Raw genomic sequence first — 9,446 nt, forward strand, 5'->3', positions numbered from 1 at the left:
GCGCGGTTGGGGGGGGGTCTGAGATCATATCTTAGATCCAAGAGTGTGTCCAGTACCAGTGTGTCTAGTTACGGTTTCCCACATTTTCATTTCCCAGCAGTGGTCCAAGGGCAACAAATGGATTAGAAGATCTGCCTGCCAGGAGGGCGAGAGCATCGGAAAGTTTGCTGAGTGCCAGGCCGCAGTTAGACGGAAGACTGCCTCCTACTGTGGAGGTAAAGGGAACGGGCCACCACAAGCAAAACAAATACACAGAACAGTGTAAATAAATACCATGGGAGGGAAACACCATACCTGCTGCCTCCAAAGATCAGCAACTGAGTGAGTCTTCGTTTCAAGCCCCTGCTAACATGTTTTCTGTGTTCCCAGCACAGTTACATTTGGCATCAATGGGACATCCTACTGTTTGGTAGACCTTGCAAAAGAAACACTATTTTGGAAATAGTTTTAATTGCGTTCCAATATATATTTCTGGGGATACCAGGAAAGTGGCGGTTAAATAAACACCAATTTATAAATGAGAAGAATGTGGTTTGGAATTTGAACTTCCACACTATGATCATTGAGATATTATCATTCAAACAGCACAGCCTGTACTTCCAGGCAGTGATAGTTCCTATTTTGGTGAATAGAAAATGGAAAAAATAATATTTACTGGTTTGTTCATAACCGTGTGACTCTTTGGTCCCAACCTCATATATAATACGTGATAAACAAATCATAAAATAGCTTGTGCAAAGTTGTGCCAGCATTCACTTTTCAGAAGGCTTTTTGACCAGAATGTTAAAGGGTCACCCCAAAATAAAAATTCTGCCATCAATTACTCACCCTCAATTTGTTACAAACCTATACATTTTGTTGTTTGGTTGAACACAAAGAAATATATTTACACTGTAAAAAATGTAAACCTGTACAACAACAAAAAGTTAGTACTAATTTCCCCTAGCTTTTTCCTAGCACTTGATGTGAACAAAATTTACAGAGTAACTACAAAAAGACAGAAATAGTTTTCCAATTTACTTAATTCTTTTTATTCTCTCAACTACGACTTTAAATCCACACAATTCAGAAGATTAAGTGTTAATTTAACTTTCTTTAATTATTTTATTACATTATATAAACACTTTAATCAAAACAGACCAGAACACTGGTCAAGTAACTGCTCAAACAGTTGTGTTGAAGCCACTTTTAGAAATAGCAGGATTGTGTCAAGGCAAAGCCCAGCAGGCTGCCGCACAAATTTCCGCTATGGACACACTGCTAGACCACGCCCAGGAAGCGACACCTCTAGTAGAGTGGGGGGTCTAACTCCCATGGTGCACTGAGGGCCCAAGGAAGAATACGCTAGCGCAATAGCCTCCACTATCCATTTAGAAAGTCTCTGCTTCATGACCTCAGGGTCCTGCTCGGAGGAGGGGAGCGCAGAAAGCCATACTACCTGTGCTCTAAACAGAGTAAAGAGCACCTTAGGTACGTAGCCATGCCTTGGTTTGAGGACCACCCAAATTCAAGACAGGAGGGGCTCAAAGAGAGTGCCTGTAAATCGCCCATACATTTAACCAATTCCAGAGCTACAAGCAGAGCCTTTTTAAGCGTTAAGAGACGGCGGTCCACAGACTGCAGAAGCTCAAAGGGATAGCTCTTCAGAGCTCTTAACACTGTGGGGAGATCCCATGTGGGAAGAGTGAGGGGGCGAGGAGGGCAGAGCCGCCAGGATTCCTTCAAGAAACGAACAACCAAGTTGTTCTTACCCGCCGTTTGGCCTGCTATAGGGGCGTGGGAAGCCAAAATGGCTGACACATAGACCTTGAGCATGGGAGGGCAGGACCATTATCCAACAGCTCTTGCAGGAAGGACAGTATGAATGATATGTTGCAGGATCCCGGGTCTGCACACCAGGCGGAGAAGACAGACCACTTGAGGGTATAAAGCTGTCTTCATTCACAACAGGGTACAAAAACACACTTACGCCGGCACCCGGAATTGAACGGGTGAGTAGCGAGACCTGGTCCTTTCCTATTCCTCACCCTAGTCTCAGGGCGGCACCTGAGGTGCCGGATCCAGCAGTCCCTGGCACTGAGGGTGAAGGAATTTTACCATTCCCAAGGCCAGTGGCAGCGATTTAAACTTGATGCGGGCGGCAATGGCAGCCAGTGAAGTGAAATCAGGAGGGGTGTTACATGGGTTCTTTTAGGCTGATTTAAACTAGCATGCATACCTAACAGTCTCATTAAAAACCTGCAGAGATTTACATGGTGTTGCTAACATACAGCTTTTTTACAGTAATATCATATGTTCCACATTTAATAATGGCACATAATTTATACTATAACACATTTAGTTATTTTTTCCTTCTTTTCCAATTTATATTTTGAGTTCATGTTTACTTTCAAAACTGAGGGGTTCCAAAGCAAGACAACAGGTCAATCACTCTTAATCATCGTAGACATTTGAAAAGTGTCAAAGGGGAGAGCAGATGATGCACAGTCAGTATAAAGCTCACGCACATTGTCTTTGCATTCCACCAGCTTATGATCCTGAGGCATTGGGCTGGCCTTGGCTCCATTTAACTCTGAGTCATCTAATTGAATTAGGCTAACCTCAAGTGTTAGGTTTGGGAAAGCAGGTGAAGGATTGCCCCGTGGAAACACTCTGAATATTCCAATGTCACCGGCAAGAGGCTTTCCCGCTCATTGCCACATAAATAAGCTAAATGCTAGGTTTTTTGCTTACATGCATTTGGTAAACGAATCATTCTTAACTAACATGGTTTACTTCTTAACCCGGCTTTGAGAAGATAGACACAATAGCGCAGACTCTTACATTCATCCTCATTTACGCACACATCCAATGACAGTACAACCCACGCTGTGTTTGGAGAACAATCTCCTCTGGTGAAGATGTAATCATTGGCTTAGGGCGATGTATACAGTCTCCAAGAGGAAAAATATAGAATGGTCAAGATAATAACCTTGTGTTGTTTTTGAAACAGGTTATTTTAATTTACTGAGTGACAGTGCAGTTTGAAATGTAAAATTAGCCTGTAATTGATATGAGGGTAGAACAGTGGGATGGGTGGAAAGTGCTGGCTGGGCAAACCTCTATTTCTCTACCTCTTTCTGTAAGAATCTTTTTTGCAGTTCTTTCAAAAAGCTGTTTTTCGAGCTGACTGAAAGAAAGGTTATGCTTTATATCTATGTAACAGCAGCTCAACTGCTTTATATTGTTACCGTCACAAATGTCTAACAAATCACTGAGATACTGTGGTGCTGATGTATGATGTATGAACGAAATTTCAGACATTTCTTTTGACCGCTCTCTCCGTTTGCCCTTCACTCATTGTCATCCATTTCGGAACAAGTGGTTGAAAGATTTTTTTCCGATAGTCCAACAGAATATCATGGCAAAAACGTAACTATTTTATGTGGTAGATAAGTATAAAATATAGCATTTATGATCTCATTTTAGTATGATTTACTTTCGTGCCAGTGATTTTGGATTTAGGGGCGGGGTTAGGGGTGGGGCTTCAATATTGCTTTTTCTAGCAATTGTTCTTTTTTTGTACGACTCGCAACAAACGAATCCTTACAAATTAGCCACCTCATAAAATGGCTACGAATTCCTGTGAGATCAGGTTGGCATGTCATAGATGTTGATGTAAGAATATATCTATATTGTGCCGCAGGGTTGACATTTTTTGTGATTTATTGCATATTTATTAGCACTCCTGGTTCCATCGCCCCAAAGACAATGTTTTTTTAATGGGTTTGTGGTTAAATGCATGAAATAAGGTTTGTGGGAAGCAATAACTCTTAATCTTCTTACGTTTTATTCTATTACGTAAAACACACCAGTTAAGATTTTTTAAGTTTTTACGTGTCTTAAAAGGGAAGTTGCTAACAAGTTGCTAAATGCGACTAGTTGGTGACGATAAAGGTGGATGAAAATTAATTTACAGAGTAGTTATTAGTATTATCATGCAACATGTATTTAATAAATGTGTCGGAGGCGTTGTGGTGGTGATGTTGTCGAGGGACTGTGGTGTAGTCTGTTTTTAGCCTCATATTACTTCTGATGGTTGTATTTAGGCTTCCTTTGGATAACTTGTAAAGATTATCTTGATAGAAAAGAAATATATGAAAGTGAAACAAACATTTGTTAATCACAGAGCTTATTTATTGCAATATTTCAAAAGTCTATTGAAAAAATCCATAGGTCTTTGGTCAAGGGAACCAGTGTGGTGCTTCTGAGTTCTGAGTTGGCATACAAAAATACTTCATCCCTCCGGCACTCTATTAATGCTTGTTTGGCAATTCTTGCGACACTTTGTCTTTAGTTATCATTGTGCATTAGTGCAGTGTTGAATAACAAAGGTTCAATGTTATGCATAATGTTATATTTTAAAGAAATATGAAGTGCTATTTTTCTCGACGACAAAACAATTGGGTGTTTCAGAAACTGGAATAGAGGAAGATAGGAAGGTTCGGGAACACTGTGTTATTCTGCAAAGCCGGGACCACAACCACCCTTTACTGGGATGACAAGTACAAAGTTTGACTTATGGCCTTTTCTTGTGAACCAGGGCACAGAATGCATGGTTGTCTGATAGATAAATATCACCGCTTTCCAATTGTTGTAAAAAATCAGCTTGACCTTTTTTCTCTTGTGTTGACTACTGGATAAATAGAACTTAAATGTTTAGTTTTTCTTGAATAAATGTTTGTGTTACAAAATCACAATGGAACATCAATTTGTTTAAATGAGCATCTGAACAGAGAATGAAAGCATATGCATAGTTTTATGCCAAATGGATAAAAAATGAAAACACAAATAACGCTATAACACAGTCAGTGGCCTAAAGAGTGAAAAATTATTTTTGTGGTTCAGAATGTTGATACACATTTAATTATAGCTTCCAATGTCCTATGGTTTTGACCAAACTGTCAAACTGAATTAGAAGACGAATCTCTACTTCAAAGGTCAATTGCATGTTTTTTCTCTTTTTTCCTCATGCCTTTTTTAATTGATGTCAGAAAAACCTTGATGAAACAACAATTTGGATGACTGAATTTCACCCTGTTTTAAGCCATATGTCAGAGCAGAACTCCAGTAAAAAAAGAACAAAAGCAGACACTCACGTTCAACTTGTTTCCATTAGCTAAGCCCTTTCTCAAGACAAAGTGTTTTATCATATAACGCGAAGGCCAAGGAGGGTGGACCTTGAAATGACATCTGAATCCACCACAACAATACATTTTCCAGGATTTTGCTACACTTGCAAACGTGACATTTCTACGAGTGTCTAAAAAAGGATGTTTCAAGGTTCTCCAGACCAAACCTCTTTTTTTGTCTGCTTAACACTTATTGGGACGTTTTTTACCAGTATGAAGTCAGGGCTGTTAAATGGAAAACAGCTGTTGACTGAAGAGCACATTTTTAAACCCTTAAAACAAAAAGGCGAATGGTGTGATGATGTTATGCTACTATTTAGGACTTCATGTATGTAAAACTCCTTGCTATACTTTGTTTAAATGACTGAATTTATAAAAAGATTACATTGACGTAACACCAAAGCCTCATGGGTGTCATAGTATAAATGTACTGTACGTTGAATGTTATGCACAGATTTTTGTAATTCAAGATATATTAAGAAAAAGTTTTTAAAAACTCCTGCGGATAAGGAGATTACTAAAAGGAAGACACTATTGTACACCATTTAAATCAAGACGAAATACAAACCTAGTAAAGAAAACATATAAACCTTGTGCATCCTCGTGCAACAACTTTTTCTTTATAGTAAACTTCCTAAAATGTTCCTAAAACTACTTAATCGACTATATTCTGGAACAAAATCGTAATGCGTTTGCATTTTTGTGAAAGCTGTAATTTTACTGAGTCAAATATTGAGTCTTTATACATATCTTGCAAGTTTCACAATGCACTAATATGCAGTTACATAACAGCGCAATAATCCCAGTATCATTTTATAAAAATGTAAAATACAGTTCATGGCCGGGAAGATATGTTTACGGTAAGCTAATTTTCCTTATCTGCCCGCCAATGACAGGTGTGGTAAAAAGTTCATTTTGGTCTCTGCATTCATGCATAAAAAGTCTTTGTTGTTTGTAAACCAGAGCGCAACCTTCAGACACAAAAGAAATGTGGGGTGAACGGTAACCGAGGGTGCGCGGGGTTATGTAAGCAGATGGGGTTCATTTCCAGTCTTTCTGAACAGAACTTCAGGAATGATTGACAGGTCATTCAGCCACCAAACAAATTTAAGCTATAAGCAAGCATTACATAAGATGTGGACTAGCCGCAAAATTTTAAGTTGAAATTGCAGTTGACTTAGCAGATTCTCAGGGGCCAAGCCTCTAAAAACAATGTAAACTTAGCTCAGAACAATTTTGAATCCATTCAGAAGCACCACCCTCTCATCCCGTGCCTTGTACTCAAGTCATCTGCCGGCTTCCCAGACGGTCAGTTCTGTTGAGCTTTTTGATGGAACTGGAGTGTATCCATAAAACATTCCACAGATAGGAAAAGCCAAAGGAACGTATGTCAAAATGTCAGGGTGTAGCTACTGTAACCCTGTAGCGGCTCTTGGCTTTAGGTTCATGTATGCCGGCAACTAAATTTAAAGCTAATTGCTATGACAGAGATGAAAGCAGACATCAACCCCCCTCCCCCACCAGATACATATAACTGTGAACATTTTCAAGCTGTCATTATCATCAAAACTGTAATTGCATGGTTTTGGTCTCTTCGATTGGAGTTCTTGGGCAGGACACCCACAAAAATGGCATTTCTGAGGCCGTAATGTAAGACTAGTTTACAAAACATGGGGGTCATAAATGTATGCTGACATAATGGAATAATGGTCTTTACTTTGCTGATTTCGTATTTCAAAAATCTGTATTATTATTTTGTGAACTGTTACAGTCTCTTGAGAAGTTGTGTTATTCAAGCAGATTCTGTATTATTTGCCATTTTCGAATGTATACGTTTTCAGACTTTATATTAGGCCTGTATTTCCCCGCAAATGTAAACAGATGGTGAATTTCATTCCTTTGATTTCAAATTAGAAGTGAAAATTGTCATGTCATAGTTTGAGAAGCGATGCACATCGTATTTGTTTTTGAAGAAATGAATAACACATTTAATTTGAGTTCATAGTAGCACGGTCGAACCTCACAATTTTCTTGTCATCATTTTGTTTCATGCTCTGGCGGAGCAGTCTATTGTTTTCTAAGGTTCTTTCTGCTGTATTGTGTGCATTTTACATTTTAACAAGCTGGCAACAAATTATTACTGTGGCAAAACTTGGTATAGTTCACATTGCGCAAACGTTTTTGAATGTGACAGGTTTTGACTCGCAGGTCATTTTTTATTGCATCAGTCTACTGTGATGGCCTTGCTTTTGACCAAACACATGTTTATGGTGTTTTGTAATAATCCCATGGATGTACAGACTGCCTTGTCAGTAATTGTCAGTGTGTGAACGTAAGAATGACTACTGGATGGATAAAAAGGATGGGATGAAAACTACAGTAACAACTGAGAATGCGCTGAACTGTAGATGTAAAACGAACCATATTGTGCAGTAGAAAGATTACTGTGAAACAGGAATCCGCATGAAGCTTTGCAACCTGGAAGAAATGATCCTGAGTGTGAGTGATATATTTTATTTTATACCTAAGCACCTATTAAATTAGATCATGGTGCACTATGCTGTTGCTTTGGTACAGCAGAAAGTGTTCTTTTAAATTGTCAGAAGTCCATGTGAGGGACTGCACATGCATGCTTGGCACTGGAGAAAAGCCCATAATGGGGTACCGCAGTTTGAAAAAACACGAAAAAGAGGAAAGAACGTGTAATATTTTTAGTTCTAAATTATAACGTTGGAACTGTTGCTTTGCTCAGCCGACTGTCCGGGGACTGGAATGGCATGATGGGAGCACACGCACCGCCAAACTCCACCCTGGCCCCCTCCCTCTGTCCACTCTGTGCCTCTCCTCTTCCCATTCTGCTCCAAAATCACATACTGTGCTCCGCCGCCCCTTATTTCTGCTCTTCCCCGTCCCTCAGCTGGATCTCACCGGCGAGAGTCATTCTTAACCCGATGTGCGGTGAACCACTTTCATTAGTTGCAAGTAAAAGAAAAAAAGACATGTCAAGACTGGATTCTTGAGAGTTACACAAAACAATTTCAGCAGCGCTGGTGGCGTGGGTCACATAGCGGAGAAACCCCTCTCTACCCTCTACAGTTCAGTTCACATGAGGTCCTCAATAGTGTGTACGCCTGCAAACACCTCTGGGTTTTTTCATCTGTCAGAATCAATAAAGAAATCGTATGCGAGCCGAAGACCGGCACTGCTTAGCAAAACTCCAAACTGAAGAAAAATATAACCATTTGCTTTTTTTTATTACAATAGTTCTATGCTTTGTCAAACTGGGGGACAATCCCGTACAAGCCTTTGACAAATGCAGACACTTTTTACTTTTTTACTAGCTAATTTAGTCGTAAATTTACTTTCAAGCACCGGACAGTGGTTTGAGTCTGAAAGTTTGACCCTGTGTCCTGGGTACAGGATCTTCCACTACTCTGCGGGCACCAAAAGTACACGGACACCAAGGTTTTACAATCCGCCTTGCCAAAATATCTGGCGACTGATGCAAAAACAACTTGTCTTCATCTGCAGCTCTTAAGTTTAAGTTTTTTTGCTCTTAAGCATTCTAGATCGTTGCCACAAAGTCCCACAATAAATAAGATAATGTCTACATCTCTTCAAACCTCTTTTAAACTGAACAAAGGAGGAAAAGCCCTATTGTAGTATTTTAGTTACAGGACAAATAACTGCGCTGTTGTTGTGTGTAATGCAGAATCTCGAGAAGCCACTTAATCTGTCATTTGACATTTTTTGCAAGCTGGTTCATGATTTCACTACTATTGTTGGAAAGGAAGGTGGCTTGCAGCAATTATAAGCCTGCATGAGTAGGTTTAAATGCTTGTTAGAAGAAAGAAAAGAGCGGTGAAGTAACAAAACAGGCTGTAAGTAGAAAGTAAAGCTGTAAGTTTTAATTAAGTACACTCATAAAGTGTATTTTTAACCCAATGCATGTACTCTTAGCAATCCAGCTGGTTTTGAAGTCTTAATATATACTCGCTTTAGTTTTTTTGACGACTTTCAGTTGCTGTTCAGATGATGGGGAGGGTACGAGGGGGTGAGTGCCAGTTAAAGTGTCTTTAATTGACGAGAAAGAAAGTGCACTCCTTAGCAGGTATTCCGTGTCCATTTCATAAGTAAGGGGAGGGGATGCCGGAGGATGGATTTCAGAGGGCTTGCGATGGCGAGGCTCGGGATTGGTTGACGCTGCTGTTTGGCATGGCCCCCTGCCAAGCGCTTATGTCTTTATATACTGTAAACAGATGACCAACCAGTCCT

The sequence above is a fragment of the Barbatula barbatula genome (assembly GCF_947034865.1).
Source record: "Barbatula barbatula genome assembly, chromosome: 6".
In the NCBI taxonomy this organism is placed as follows: domain Eukaryota; kingdom Metazoa; phylum Chordata; class Actinopteri; order Cypriniformes; family Nemacheilidae; genus Barbatula; species Barbatula barbatula.